This window comes from Chiloscyllium punctatum, chromosome 30, assembly GCF_047496795.1.
Source record: "Chiloscyllium punctatum isolate Juve2018m chromosome 30, sChiPun1.3, whole genome shotgun sequence".
NCBI lineage: Eukaryota > Metazoa > Chordata > Chondrichthyes > Orectolobiformes > Hemiscylliidae > Chiloscyllium > Chiloscyllium punctatum.
The window spans coordinates 26,948,042-26,963,052 of record NC_092768.1 but is presented as its reverse complement, the minus strand read 5'-3'; the positions used below and the strand labels follow the sequence as shown (position 1 = coordinate 26,963,052).

At 47.6% G+C, this 15,011-nt stretch overlaps 9 non-coding genes across 9 annotated transcripts; all 9 read left to right on the top strand.

The window, feature by feature from the left end:
- Nucleotides 1-270: 270 nt before the first annotated feature.
- trnag-gcc (transfer RNA glycine (anticodon GCC)) lies at nucleotides 271-341 on the top strand. The gene has a single exon. It is a non-coding gene; the product is annotated as a tRNA-Gly (tRNA).
- A 1,542-nt stretch (nucleotides 342-1,883) lies between these two features.
- On the top strand, nucleotides 1,884-1,954 carry trnag-gcc (transfer RNA glycine (anticodon GCC)). Its single transcript has one exon. It is a non-coding gene; the product is annotated as a tRNA-Gly (tRNA).
- A 1,540-nt stretch (nucleotides 1,955-3,494) lies between these two features.
- Nucleotides 3,495-3,565, top strand: trnag-gcc (transfer RNA glycine (anticodon GCC)). The gene has a single exon. It is a non-coding gene; the product is annotated as a tRNA-Gly (tRNA).
- Nucleotides 3,566-5,105: 1,540 nt separating this feature from the next.
- trnag-gcc (transfer RNA glycine (anticodon GCC)) lies at nucleotides 5,106-5,176 on the top strand. Its single transcript has one exon. It is a non-coding gene; the product is annotated as a tRNA-Gly (tRNA).
- A 1,540-nt stretch (nucleotides 5,177-6,716) lies between these two features.
- On the top strand, nucleotides 6,717-6,787 carry trnag-gcc (transfer RNA glycine (anticodon GCC)). Its single transcript has one exon. It is a non-coding gene; the product is annotated as a tRNA-Gly (tRNA).
- Nucleotides 6,788-8,329: 1,542 nt separating this feature from the next.
- trnag-gcc (transfer RNA glycine (anticodon GCC)) lies at nucleotides 8,330-8,400 on the top strand. Its single transcript has one exon. It is a non-coding gene; the product is annotated as a tRNA-Gly (tRNA).
- Nucleotides 8,401-9,940: 1,540 nt separating this feature from the next.
- Nucleotides 9,941-10,011, top strand: trnag-gcc (transfer RNA glycine (anticodon GCC)). Its single transcript has one exon. It is a non-coding gene; the product is annotated as a tRNA-Gly (tRNA).
- A 1,542-nt stretch (nucleotides 10,012-11,553) lies between these two features.
- On the top strand, nucleotides 11,554-11,624 carry trnag-gcc (transfer RNA glycine (anticodon GCC)). Its single transcript has one exon. It is a non-coding gene; the product is annotated as a tRNA-Gly (tRNA).
- A 3,154-nt stretch (nucleotides 11,625-14,778) lies between these two features.
- Nucleotides 14,779-14,849, top strand: trnag-gcc (transfer RNA glycine (anticodon GCC)). Its single transcript has one exon. It is a non-coding gene; the product is annotated as a tRNA-Gly (tRNA).
- Nucleotides 14,850-15,011: the final 162 nt, after the last annotated feature.

Here is a 15,011-nt window from a genome sequence, read left to right as displayed (position 1 = left end):
GCCTCGAATCCTTGTCGTATTATTTACTTTATATATTTTGAAATAAAGAAACAGCGTTCAGATAAAATCCAACTAGTCAAACAAACAGCGCTTCATTGCGAGTTTCCTACTTGGTTTCTCGCTATATCAGCAATGGAGAAAGTCAGGGCTGCAGATGCTGGAGATTGGAGTCGGCATGCTGCGCCACAGGACAGAATATCAAGAATACCGGTTTAGTTTCCTGCTGGAGTTCAAACTGTAGTAAAGTTCTAGCGGGGCCCGCCCGCAGGAGCATTGGTGGTTCAGTGGTAGAATTCTCGCCTGCCACGCGGGAGGCCCGGGTTCGATTCCCGGCCAATGCAACGCATTGCAGCACGCTTTATTTCAAATGCTGCACGGCTCGAACAGAGTTCGGCCCGATGCCACGGGTTTGCTTCGCCTGGCTGCGTGCACTCACTAATGTCCTGCTGTGCGGTAAACAGGGTGTGTTCACTCAGCGTGTGGAATGGGATCGGATGGAAACGTCCGCTCTGCAGACTCCGTTTTTGAGCATTTTCATGGCGCAATCCATAGTTTTCTGGCATTAAGTAAAATCGACATAGTGAGATGACCGGCCGTGAGCCCAGAATGATGGGCCAGACTCCATACGCCGAATGAGATGAGAGTGGTGCTGGAAAAGCACAGCGGGGCAGGCAGCATCCGAGGACCGGCAAAATCGACCTCTCGAGCAGGAGTCCTTCATCAAGAAGGGTACTGTCATATATCCAAACACATCTTCTGCTGCTTCATCAGTGACCTTCCTTCTGTCATATAGTCAGAAGTGGGCATTTTTGTTCACGATTGCATCATGGTAGCACCACTGACAACTCCTCAGATACTGAAGCAGACCATACTAGGTTCAAATGCAGAAAGCCAATGCCCTCTGACGAACGCAATCGTCTTTCTTTGTGCTCGATGGGAATCCAACCAGCGGATAAACAAAGATTGGAAACCTTCTCAGTTCTTCACGACAGAGCGTCATTGATGTTCTAGCATTGAATATCTTTGAATAATGAGTGGCACAGACAGAGTCAATAGCCCGAGTCATAGTTTGAAGATATCAGGAGGAAAGTATCGAGGAGACGTCAGAGGTAGGTTCTTTACGCAGAGAGTTGTGAATGCATGGAATGGGTTGCCAGCCCGTCCAGTTGGAAGCAGAGTCATTGGCGTCATTTAAGGAACTGCTGGACGGGCTCATGGAGAGCAGTGAGTTGAGGATTGCGTAGGTTACATTACATTCGGGTTGAACCTCGGCACAACATCGTGGGCCAAAGGGCCTGTTCTGTTCTGGCCTTTTGTATGTTCTATGCTCTAGTTGAGGCTGGATTGGAGAAATCGTTGGAATGCTTCCAAAACCAAGAGATGGGCCGGAAAGTGAAGTTGATCATGAACTATAGCGAGCAGGCTTGATCTGCGGGCTATTCCTACCACCATCTCTATGTTGTTGTGTTTCAAAATATGAGCTGTGCTGACTGTGTGCACATAATACGTTAATGTTATAATTTAAGTAGAACTCATTTCCATTTTAAGAATAGCGTTCTCCACTTGGTCAGGAAGCATCTAGGCAAACTATAATTTGCAAGTAATAATCTTGAGCCTCGAATCCTTGTCGTATTATTTACTTTATATATTTTGAAATAAAGAAACAGCGTTCAGATAAAATCCAACTAGTCAAACAAACAGCGCTTCATTGCGAGTTTCCTACTTGGTTTCTCGCTATATCAGCAATGGAGAAAGTCAGGGCTGCAGATGCTGGAGATTGGAGTCGGCATGCTGCGCCACAGGACAGAATATCAAGAATACCGGTTTAGTTTCCTGCTGGAGTTCAAACTGTAGTAAAGTTCTAGCGGGGCCCGCCCGCAGGTGCATTGGTGGTTCAGTGGCAGAATTCTCGCCTGCCACGCGGGAAGCCCGGGTTTGATTCCCGGCCAATGCAACGCATTGCAGCACCCTTTATTTCAAATGCTGCACGGCTCGAACAGCGTTCGGCCCGATGCCACGGGTTTGCTTCGCCTGGCTGCGTGCACTCGCCAATGTCAGGCTGCGCGGTAAACAGGGTGTGTTCACTCAGCGTGTGGGATGGGATCGGATGGAAACGTCCGCTCTGCAGACTCCGTTTTTGAGCATTTTCATGGCGCAATCCATAGTTTTCTGGCATTAAGTAAAATCGACATAGTGAGATGACCGGCCGTGAGCCCAGAATGATGGGCCAGACTCCATACGCCGAATGAGATGAGAGTGGTGCTGGAAAAGCACAGCGGGGCAGGCAGCATCCGAGGACCGGCAAAATCGACCTCTCGAGCAGGAGTCCTTCATCAGGAAGGGTACTGTCATATATCCAAACATCTTCTGCTGCTTCATCAGTGACCTTCCTTCTGTCATATAGTCAGAAGTGGGCATTTTTGTTCACGATTGCATCATGGTAGCACCACTGACAACTCCTCAGATACTGAAGCAGACCATACTAGGTTCAAATGCAGAAAGCCAATGCCCTCTGACGAACGCAATCGTCTTTCTTTGTGCTCGATGGGAATCCAACCAGCGGATAAACAAAGATTGGAAACCTTCTCAGTTCTTCACGACAGAGCGTCATTGATGTTCTAGCATTGAATATCTTTGAATAATGAGTGGCACAGACAGAGTCAATAGCCCGAGTCATAGTTTGAAGATATCAGGAGGAAAGTATCGAGGAGACGTCAGAGGTAGGTTCTTTACGCAGAGAGTTGTGAATGCATGGAATGGGTTGCCAGCCCGTCCAGTTGGAAGCAGAGTCATTGGCGTCATTTAAAGAACTGCTGGACGGGCTCATGGAGAGCAGTGAGTTGAGGATTGCGTTGGTTACATTACATTCGGGTTGAACCTCGGCACAACATCGTGGGCCAAAGGGCCTGTTCTGTTCTGGACTTTTCTATGTTCTATGCTCTAGTTGAGGCTGGATTGGAGAAATCGTTGGAATGCTTCCAAAACCAAGAGATGGGCCGGAAAGTGAAGTTGATCATGAACTATAGCGAGCAGGCTTGATCTGCGGGCTATTCCTACCACCATCTCTATGTTGTTGTGTTTCAAAATATGAGCTGTGCTGACTGTGTGCACATAATACGTTAATGTTATAATTTAAGTAGAACCCATTTCCATTTTAAGAATAGCGTTCTCCACTTGGTCAGGAAGCATCTAGGCAAACTATAATTTGCAAGTAATAATCTTGAGCCTCGAATCCTAGTCGTATTATTTACTTTATATATCTTGAAATAAAGAAACAGCGTTCAGATAAAATCCAACTAGTCAAACAAACAGCGCTTCATTGCGAGTTTCCTACTTGGTTTCTCGCTATATCAGCAATGGAGAAAGTCAGGGCTGCAGATGCTGGAGATTGGAGTCGGCATGCTGCGCCACAGGACAGAATATCAAGAATACCGGTTTAGTTTCCTGCTGGAGTTCAAACTGTAGTAAAGTTCTAGCGGGGCCCGCCCGCAGGTGCATTGGTGGTTCAGTGGCAGAATTCTCGCCTGCCATGCGGGAAGCCTGGGTTTGATTCCCGGCCAATGCAACGCATTGCAGCACCCTTTATTTCAAATGCTGCACGGCTCGAACAGATTTCGGCCCGATGCCACGGGTTTGCTTCGCCTGGCTGCGTGCACTCGCCAATGTCAGGCTGCGCCGTAAACAGGGTGTGTTCACTCAGCGTGTGGGATGGGATCGGATGGAAACGTCCGCTCTGCAGACTCCGTTTTTGAGCATTTTCATGGCGCAATCCATAGTTTTCTGGCATTAAGTAAAATCGACATAGTGAGATGACCGGCCGTGAGCCCAGAATGATGGGCCAGACTCCATACGCCGAATGAGATGAGAGTGGTGCTGGAAAAGCACAGCGGGGCAGGCAGCATCCGAGGACCGGCAAAATCGACCTCTCGAGCAGGAGTCCTTCATCAGGAAGGGTACTGTCATATATCCAAACATCTTCTGCTGCTTCATCAGTGACCTTCCTTCTGTCATATAGTCAGAAGTGGGCATTTTTGTTCACGATTGCATCATGGTAGCAGCACTGACAACTCCTCAGATACTGAAGCAGACCATACTAGGTTCAAATGCAGAAAGCCAATGCCCTCTGACGAACGCAATCGTCTTTCTTTGTGCTCGATGGGAATCCAACCAGCAGATAAACAAAGATTGGAAACCTTCTCAGTTCTTCACGACAGAGCGTCATTGATGTTCTAGTATTGAATATCTTTGAATAATGAGTGGCATAGACAGAGTCAATAGCCCGAGTCATAGTTTGAAGATATCAGGAGGAAAGTATCGAGGAGACGTCAGAGGTAGGTTCTTTACGCAGAGAGTTGTGAATGCATGGAATGGGTTGCCAGCCCGTCCAGTTGGAAGCAGAGTCATTGGCGTCATTTAAGGAACTGCTGGACGGGCACATGGAGAGCAGTGAGTTGAGGATTGCGTAGGTTACATTACATTCGGGTTGAACCTCGGCACAACATCGTGGGCCAAAGGGCCTGTTCTGTTCTGGCCTTTTGTATGTTCTATGCTCTAGTTGAGGCTGGATTGGAGAAATCGTTGGAATGCTTCCAAAACCAAGAGATGGGCCGGAAAGTGAAGTTGATCATGAACTATAGCGAGCAGGCTTGATCTGCGGGCTATTCCTACCACCATCTCTATGTTGTTGTGTTTCAAAATATGAGCTGTGCTGACTGTGTGCACATAATACGTTAATGTTATAATTTAAGTAGAACTCATTTCCATTTTAAGAATAGCGTTCTCCACTTGGTCAGGAAGCATCTAGGCAAACTATAATTTGCAAGTTCTAATCTTGAGCCTCGAATCCTTGTCGTATTATTTACTTTATATATTTTGAAATAAAGAAACAGCGTTCAGATAAAATCCAACTAGTCAAACAAACAGCGCTTCATTGCGAGTTTCCTACTTGGTTTCTCGCTATATCAGCAATGGAGAAAGTCAGGGCTGCAGATGCTGGAGATTGGAGTCGGCATGCTGCGCCACAGGACAGAATATCAAGAATACCGGTTTAGTTTCCTGCTGGAGTTCAAACTGTAGTAAAGTTCTAGCGGGGCCCGCCCGCAGGTGCATTGGTGGTTCAGTGGCAGAATTCTCGCCTGCCACGCGGGAAGCCCGGGTTTGATTCCCGGCCAATGCAACGCATGGCAGCACCCTTTATTTCAAATGCTGCACGGCTCGAACAGAGTTCGGCCCGATGCCACGGGTTTGCTTCGCCTGGCTGCGTGCACTCGCCAATGTCAGGCTGCGCGGTAAACAGGGTGTGTTCACTCAGCGTGTGGGATGGGATCGGATGGAAACGTCCGCTCTGCAGACTCCGTTTTTGAGCATTTTAATGGCGCAATCCATAGTTTTCTGGCATTAAGTAAAATCGACATAGTGAGATGACCGGCCGTGAGCCCAGAATGATGGGCCAGACTCCATACGCCGAATGAGATGAGAGTGGTGCTGGAAAAGCACAGCGGGGCAGGCAGCATCCGAGGACCGGCAAAATCGACCTCTCGAGCAGGAGTCCTTCATCAGGAAGGGTACTGTCATATATCCAAACATCTTCTGCTGCTTCATCAGTGACCTTCCTTCTGTCATATAGTCAGAAGTGGGCATTTTTGTTCACGATTGCATCATGGTAGCACCACTGACAACTCCTCAGATACTGAAGCAGACCATACTAGGTTCAAATGCAGAAAGCCAATGCCCTCTGACGAACGCAATCGTCTTTCTTTGTGCTCGATGGGAATCCAACCAGCGGATAAACAAAGATTGGAAACCTTCTCAGTTCTTCACGACAGAGCGTCATTGATGTTCTAGTATTGAATATCTTTGAATAATGAGTGGCATAGACAGAGTCAATAGCCCGAGTCATAGTTTGAAGATATCAGGAGGAAAGTATCGAGGAGACGTCAGAGGTAGGTTCTTTACGCAGAGAGTTGTGAATGCATGGAATGGGTTGCCAGCCCGTCCAGTTGGAAGCAGAGTCATTGGCGTCATTTAAGGAACTGCTGGACGGGCACATGGAGAGCAGTGAGTTGAGGATTGCGTAGGTTACATTACATTCGGGTTGAACCTCGGCACAACATCGTGGGCCAAAGGGCCTGTTCTGTTCTGGCCTTTTGTATGTTCTATGCTCTAGTTGAGGCTGGATTGGAGAAATCGTTGGAATGCTTCCAAAACCAAGAGATGGGCCGGAAAGTGAAGTTGATCATGAACTATAGCGAGCAGGCTTGATCTGCGGGCTATTCCTACCACCATCTCTATGTTGTTGTGTTTCAAAATATGAGCTGTGCTGACTGTGTGCACATAATACGTTAATGTTATAATTTAAGTAGAACTCATTTCCATTTTAAGAATAGCGTTCTCCACTTGGTCAGGAAGCATCTAGGCAAACTATAATTTGCAAGTAATAATCTTGAGCCTCGAATCCTTGTCGTATTATTTACTTTATATATTTTGAAATAAAGAAACAGCGTTCAGATAAAATCCAACTAGTCAAACAAACAGCGCTTCATTGCGAGTTTCCTACTTGGTTTCTCGCTATATCAGCAATGGAGAAAGTCAGGGCTGCAGATGCTGGAGATTGGAGTCGGCATGCTGCGCCACAGGACAGAATATCAAGAATACCGGTTTAGTTTCCTGCTGGAGTTCAAACTGTAGTAAAGTTCTAGCGGGGCCCGCCCGCAGGTGCATCGGTGGTTCAGTGGTGGAATTCTCGCCTGCCACGCGGGAGGCCCGGGTTCGATTTCCGGCCAATGCAACGCATTGCAGCACCCTTTATTTCAAATGCTGCACGGCTCGAACAGAGTTCGGCCCGATGCCACGGGTTTGCTTCGCCTGGCTGCGTGCACTCGCCAATGTCCTGCTGCGCGATAAACAGGGTGTGTTCACTCAGCGTGTGAGATGGGATCGGATGGAAACGTCCGCTCTGCAGACTCCGTTTTTGAGCATTTTCATGGCGCAATCCATAGTTTTCTGGCATTAAGTAAAATCGACATAGTGAGATGACCGGCCGTGAGCCCAGAATGATGGGCCAGACTCCATACGCCGAATGAGATGAGAGTGGTGCTGGAAAAGCACAGCGGGGCAGGCAGCATCCGAGGACCGGCAAAATCGACCTCTCGAGCAGGAGTCCTTCATCAAGAAGGGTACTGTCATATATCCAAACACATCTTCTGCTGCTTCATCAGTGACCTTCCTTCTGTCATATAGTCAGAAGTGGGCATTTTCGTTCACGATTGCATCATGGTAGCACCACTGACAACTCCTCAGATACTGAAGCAGACCATACTAGGTTCAAATGCAGAAAGCCAATGCCCTCTGACGAACGCAATCGTCTTTCTTTGTGCTCGATGGGAATCCAACCAGCGTATAAACAAAGATTGGAAACCTTCTCAGTTCTTCACGACAGAGCGTCATTGATGTTCTAGCATTGAATATCTTTGAATAATGAGTGGCACAGACAGAGTCAATAGCCCGAGTCATAGTTTGAAGATATCAGGAGGAAAGTATCGAGGAGACGTCAGAGGTAGGTTCTTTACGCAGAGAGTTGTGAATGCATGGAATGGGTTGCCAGCCCGTCCAGTTGGAAGCAGAGTCATTGGCGTCATTTAAGGAACTGCTGGACGGGCACATGGAGAGCAGTGAGTTGAGGATTGCGTAGGTTACATTACATTCGGGTTGAACCTCGGCACAACATCGTGGGCCAAAGGGCCTGTTCTGTTCTGGCCTTTTGTATGTTCTATGCTCTAGTTGAGGCTGGATTGGAGAAATCGTTGGAATGCTTCCAAAACCAAGAGATGGGCCGGAAAGTGAAGTTGATCATGAACTATAGCGAGCAGGCTTGATCTGCGGGCTATTCCTACCACCATCTCTATGTTGTTGTGTTTCAAAATATGAGCTGTGCTGACTGTGTGCACATAATACGTTAATGTTATAATTTAAGTAGAACTCATTTCCATTTTAAGAATAGCGTTCTCCACTTGGTCAGGAAGCATCTAGGCAAACTATAATTTGCAAGTAATAATCTTGAGCCTCGAATCCTTGTCGAATTATTTACTTTATATATTTTGAAATAAAGAAACAGCGTTCAGATAAAATCCAACTAGTCAAACAAACAGCGCTTCATTGCGAGTTTCCTACTTGGTTTCTCGCTATATCAGCAATGGAGAAAGTCAGGGCTGCAGATGCTGGAGATTGGAGTCGGCATGCTGCGCCACAGGACAGAATATCAAGAATACCGGTTTAGTTTCCTGCTGGAGTTCAAACTGTAGTAAAGTTCTAGCGGGGCCCGCCCGCAGGTGCATTGGTGGTTCAGTGGTAGAATTCTCGCCTGCCACGCGAGAGGCCCGGGTTCGGTTCCCGGCCAATGCAACGCATTGCAGCACCCTTTATTTCAAATGCTGCACGGCTCGAACAGAGTTCGGCCCGATGCCACGGGTTTGCTTCGCCTGGCTGCGTGCACTCGCTAATATCCTGCTGCGCGGTAAACAGGGTGTGTTCACTCGGCGTGTGGGTTGGGATCGGATGGAAACGTCTGCTCTGCAGACTCCGTTTTTGAGCATTTTCATGGCGCAATCCATAGTTTTCTGGCATTAAGTAAAATCGACATAGTGAGATGACCGGCCGTGAGCCCAGAATGATGGGCCAGACTCCATACGCCGAATGAGATGAGAGTGGTGCTGGAAAAGCACAGCGGGGCAGGCAGCATCCGAGGACCGGCAAAATCGACCTCTCGAGCAGGAGTCCTTCATCAGGAAGGGTACTGTCATATATCCAAACATCTTCTGCTGCTTCATCAGTGACCTTCCTTCTGTCATATAGTCAGAAGTGGGCATTTTTGTTCACGATTGCATCATGGTAGCACCACTGACAACTCCTCAGATACTGAAGCAGACCATACGAGGTTCAAGTGCAGAAAGCCAATGCCCTCTGACGAACGCAATCGTCTTTCTTTGTGCTCGATGGGAATCCAACCAGCGGATAAACAAAGATTGGAAACCTTCTCAGTTCTTCACGACAGAGCGTCATTGATGTTCTAGCATTGAATATCTTTGAATAATGAGTGGCACAGACAGAGTCAATAGCCCGAGTCATAGTTTGAAGATATCAGGAGGAAAGTATCGAGGAGACGTCAGAGGTAGGTTCTTTACGCAGAGAGTTGTGAATGCATGGAATGGGTTGCCAGCCCGTCCAGTTGGAAGCAGAGTCATTGGCGTCATTTAAGGAACTGCTGGACGGGCACATGGAGAGCAGTGAGTTGAGAATTGCGTAGGTTACATTACATTCGGGTTGAACCTCGGCACAACATCGTGGGCCAAAGGGCCTGTTCTGTTCTGGCCTTTTGTATGTTCTATGCTCTAGTTGAGGCTGGATTGGAGAAATCGTTGGAATGCTTCCAAAACCAAGAGATGGGCCGGACAGTGAAGTTGATCATGAACTATAGCGAGCAGGCTTGATCTGCGGGCTATTCCTACCACCATCTCTATGTTGTTGTGTTTCAAAATATGAGCTGTGCTGACTGTGTGCACATAATACGTTAATGTTATAATTTAGGTAGAACTCATTTCCATTTTACGAATAGCGTTCTCCACTTGGTCAGGAAGCATCTAGGCAAACTATAATTTGCAAGTAATAATCTTGAGCCTCGAATCCTTGTCGTATTATTTACTTTATATATTTTGAAATAAAGAAACAGCGTTCAGATAAAATCCAACTAGTCAAACAAACAGCGCTTCATTGCGAGTTTCCTACTTGGTTTCTCGCTATATCAGCAATGGAGAAAGTCAGGGCTGCAGATGCTGGAGATTGGAGTCGGCATGCTGCGCCACAGGACAGAATATCAAGAATACCGGTTTAGTTTCCTGCTGGAGTTCAAACTGTAGTAAAGTTCTAGCGGGGCCCGCCCGCAGGTGCATTGGTGGTTCAGTGGTAGAATTCTCGCCTGCCACGCGGGAGGCCCGGGTTCGATTCCCGGCCAATGCAACGCATTGCAGCACCCTTTATTTCAAATGCTGCACGGCTCGAACAGAGTTCGGCCCGATGCCACGGGTTTGCTTCGCCTGGCTGCGTGCACTCGCTAATATCCTGCTGCGCGGTAAACAGGGTGTGTTCACTCGGCGTGTGAGATGGGATCGGATGGAAACGTCCGCTCTGCAGACTCCGTTTTTGAGCATTTTCATGGCGCAATCCATAGTTTTCTGGCATTAAGTAAAATCGACATAGTGAGATGACCGGCCGTGAGCCCAGAATGATGGGCCAGACTCCATACGCCGAATGAGATGAGAGTGGTGCTGGAAAAGCACAGCGGGGCAGGCAGCATCCGAGGACCTGCAAAATCGACCTCTCGAGCAGGAGTCCTTCATCAAGAAGGGTACTGTCATATATCCAAACACATCTTCTGCTGCTTCATCAGTGACCTTCCTTCTGTCATATAGTCAGAAGTGGGCATTTTTGTTCACGATTGCATCATGGTAGCACCACTGACAACTCCTCAGATACTGAAGCAGACCATACTAGGTTCAAATGCAGAAAGCCAATGCCCTCTGACGAACGCAATCGTCTTTCTTTGTGCTCGATGGGAATCCAACCAGCGGATAAACAAAGATTGGAAACCTTCTCAGTTCTTCACGACAGAGCGTCATTGATGTTCTAGCATTGAATATCTTTGAATAATGAGTGGCACAGACAGAGTCAATAGCCCGAGTCATAGTTTGAAGATATCAGGAGGAAAGTATCGAGGAGACGTCAGAGGTAGGTTCTTTACGCAGAGAGTTGTGAATGCATGGAATGGGTTGCCAGCCCGTCCAGTTGGAAGCAGAGTCATTGGCGTCATTTAAGGAACTGCTGGACGGGCACATGGAGAGCAGTGAGTTGAGGATTGCGTAGGTTACATTACATTCGGGTTGAACCTCGGCACAACATCGTGGGCCAAAGGGCCTGTTCTGTTCTGGCCTTTTGTATGTTCTATGCTCTAGTTGAGGCTGGATTGGAGAAATCGTTGGAATGCTTCCAAAACCAAGAGATGGGCCGGAAAGTGAAGTTGATCATGAACTATAGCGAGCAGGCTTGATCTGCGGGCTATTCCTACCACCATCTCTATGTTGTTGTGTTTCAAAATATGAGCTGTGCTGACTGTGTGCACATAATACGTTAATGTTATAATTTAAGTAGAACTCATTTCCATTTTAAGAATAGCGTTCTCCACTTGGTCAGGAAGCATCTAGGCAAACTATAATTTGCAAGTAATAATCTTGAGCCTCGAATCCTTGTCGTATTATTTACTTTATATATTTTGAAATAAAGAAACAGCGTTCAGATAAAATCCAACTAGTCAAACAAACAGCGCTTCATTGCGAGTTTCCTACTTGGTTTCTCGCTATATCAGCAATGGAGAAAGTCAGGGCTGCAGATGCTGGAGATTGGAGTCGGCATGCTGCGCCACAGGACAGAATATCAAGAATACCGGTTTAGTTTCCTGCTGGAGTTCAAACTGTAGTAAAGTTCTAGCGGGGCCCGCCCGCAGGAGCATTGGTGGTTCAGTGGTAGAATTCTCGCCTGCCACGCGGGAGGCCCGGCTTCGATTCCCGGCCAATGCAACGCATTGCGGCACGCTTTATTTCAAATGCTGCACGGCTCGAACAGAGTTCGGCCCGATGCCACGGGTTTGCTTCGCCTGGCTGCGTGCACTCACTAATGTCCTGCTGCGCGGTAAACAGGGTGTGTTCACTCAGCGTGTGGAATGGGATCGGATGGAAACGTCCGCTCTGCAGACTCCGTTTTTGAGCATTTTCATGGCGCAATCCATAGTTTTCTGGCATTAAGTAAAATCGACATAGTGAGATGACCGGCCGTGAGCCCAGAATGATGGGCCAGACTCCATACGCCGAATGAGATGAGAGTGGTGCTGGAAAAGCACAGCGGGGCAGGCAGCATCCGAGGACCGGCAAAATCGACCTCTCGAGCAGGAGTCCTTCATCAGGAAGGGTACTGTCATATATCCAAACACATCTTCTGCTGCTTCATCAGTGACCTTCCTTCTGTCATATAGTCAGAAGTGGGCATTTATGTTCACGATTGCATCATGGTAGCACCACCGAAAACTCCTCAGATACTGAAGCAGACCATACTAGGTTCAAATGCAGAAAGCCAATGCCCTCTGACGAACGCAATCGTCTTTCTTTGTGCTCGATGGGAATCCAACCAGCGGATAAACAAAGATTGGAAACCTTCTCAGTTCTTCACGACAGAGCGTCATTGATGTTCTAGCATTGAATATCTTTGAATAATGAGTGGCACAGACAGAGTCAATAGCCCGAATCATAGTTTGAAGATATCAGGAGGAAAGTATCGAGGAGACGTCAGAGGTAGGTTCTTTACGCAGAGAGTTGTGAATGCATGGAATGGGTTGCCAGCCCGTCCAGTTGGAAGCAGAGTCATTGGCGTCATTTAAGGAACTGCTGGACGGGCACATGGAGAGCAGTGAGTTGAGGATTGCGTAGGTTACATTACATTCGGGTTGAACCTCGGCACAACATCGTGGGCCAAAGGGCCTGTTCTGTTCTGGCCTTTTGTATGTTCTATGCTCTAGTTGAGGCTGTATTGGAGAAATCGTTGGAATGCTTCCAAAACCAAGAGATGGGCCGGAAAGTGAAGTTGATCATGAACTATAGCGAGCAGGCTTGATCTGCGGGCTATTCCTACCACCATCTCTATGTTGTTGTGTTTCAAAATATGAGCTGTGCTGACTGTGTGCACATAATACGTTAATGTTATAATTTAAGTAGAACTCATTTCCATTTTAAGAATAGCGTTCTCCACTTGGTCAGGAAGCATCTAGGCAAACTATAATTTGCAAGTAATAATCTTGAGCCTCGAATCCTTGTCGTATTATTTACTTTATATATTTTGAAATAAAGAAACAGCGTTCAGATAAAATCCAACTAGTCAAACAAACAGCGCTTCATTGCGAGTTTCCTACTTGGTTTCTCGCTATATCAGCAATGGAGAAAGTCAGGGCTGCAGATGCTGGAGATTGGAGTCGGCATGCTGCGCCACAGGACAGAATATCAAGAACACCGGTTTAGTTTCCTGCTGGAGTTCAAACTGTAGTAAAGTTCTAGCGGGGCGCGCCCGCACGTGCATTGGTGGTTCAGTGGTAGAATTCTCCCCTGCCTACGCGGGAGGCCGGGGTTCGATTCCGGACCAATGCAACGCATTGCAGCACCCTTTATTTCAAATGCTGCACGGCTCGAACAGAGTTCGGCCCGATGCCACGGGTTTGCTTCGCCTGGCTGCGTGCACTCGCCAATGTCCTGCTGCGCGATAAACAGGGTGTGTTCACTCAGCGTGTGGGATGGGATCGGATGGAAAGGTCCGCTCTGCAGACTCCGTTTTTGAGCATTTTCATGGCGCAATCCATAGTTTTCTGGCATTAAGTAAAATCGACATAGTGAGATGACCGGCCGTGAGCCCAGAATGATGGGCCAGACTCCATACGCCGAATGAGATGAGAGTGGTGCTGGAAAAGCACAGCGGGGCAGGCAGCATCCGAGGACCGGCAAAATCGACCTCTCGAGCAGGAGTCCTTCATCAGGAAGGGTACTGTCATATATCCAAACATCTTCTGCTGCTTCATCAGTGACCTTCCTTCTGTCATATAGTCAGAAGTGGGCATTTTTGTTCACGATTGCATCATGGTAGCACCACTGACAACTCCTCAGATACTGAAGCAGACCATACGAGGTTCAAGTGCAGAAAGCCAATGCCCTCTGACGAACGCAATCGTCTTTCTTTGTGCTCGATGGGAATCCAACCAGCGGATAAACAAAGATTGGAAACCTTCTCAGTTCTTCACGACAGAGCGTCATTGATGTTCTAGCATTGAATATCTTTGAATAATGAGTGGCACAGACAGAGTCAATAGCCCGAGTCATAGTTTGAAGATATCAGGAGGAAAGTATCGAGGAGACGTCAGAGGTAGGTTCTTTACGCAGAGAGTTGTGAATGCATGGAATGGGTTGCCAGCCCGTCCAGTTGGAAGCAGAGTCATTGGCGTCATTTAAGGAACTGCTGGACGGGCACATGGAGAGCAGTGAGTTGAGAATTGCGTAGGTTACATTACATTCGGGTTCAACCTCGGCACAACATCGTGGGCCAAAGGGCCTGTTCTGTTCTGGCCTTTTGTATGTTCTATGCTCTAGTTGAGGCTGGATTGGAGAAATCGTTGGAATGCTTCCAAAACCAAGAGATGGGCCGGACAGTGAAGTTGATCATGAACTATAGCGAGCAGGCTTGATCTGCGGGCTATTCCTACCACCATCTCTATGTTGTTGTGTTTCAAAATATGAGCTGTGCTGACTGTGTGCACATAATACGTTAATGTTATAATTTAGGTAGAACTCATTTCCATTTTACGAATAGCGTTCTCCACTTGGTCAGGAAGCATCTAGGCAAACTATAATTTGCAAGTAATAATCTTGAGCCTCGAATCCTTGTCGTATTATTTACTTTATATATTTTGAAATAAAGAAACAGCGTTCAGATAAAATCCAACTAGTCAAACAAACAGCGCTTCATTGCGAGTTTCCTACTTGGTTTCTCGCTATATCAGCAATGGAGAAAGTCAGGGCTGCAGATGCTGGAGATTGGAGTCGGCATGCTGCGCCACAGGACAGAATATCAAGAATACCGGTTTAGTTTCCTGCTGGAGTTCAAACTGTAGTAAAGTTCTAGCGGGGCCCGCCCGCAGGTGCATTGGTGGTTCAGTGGTAGAATTCTCGCCTGCCACGCGGGAGGCCCGGGTTCGATTCCCGGCCAATGCAACGCATTGCAGCACCCTTTATTTCAAATGCTGCACGGCTCGAACAGAGTTCGGCCCGATGCCACGGGTTTGCTTCGCCTGGCTGCGTGCACTCGCTAATATCCTGCTGCGCGGTAAACAGGGTGTGTTCACTCGGCGTGTGAGATGGGATCGGATGGAAACG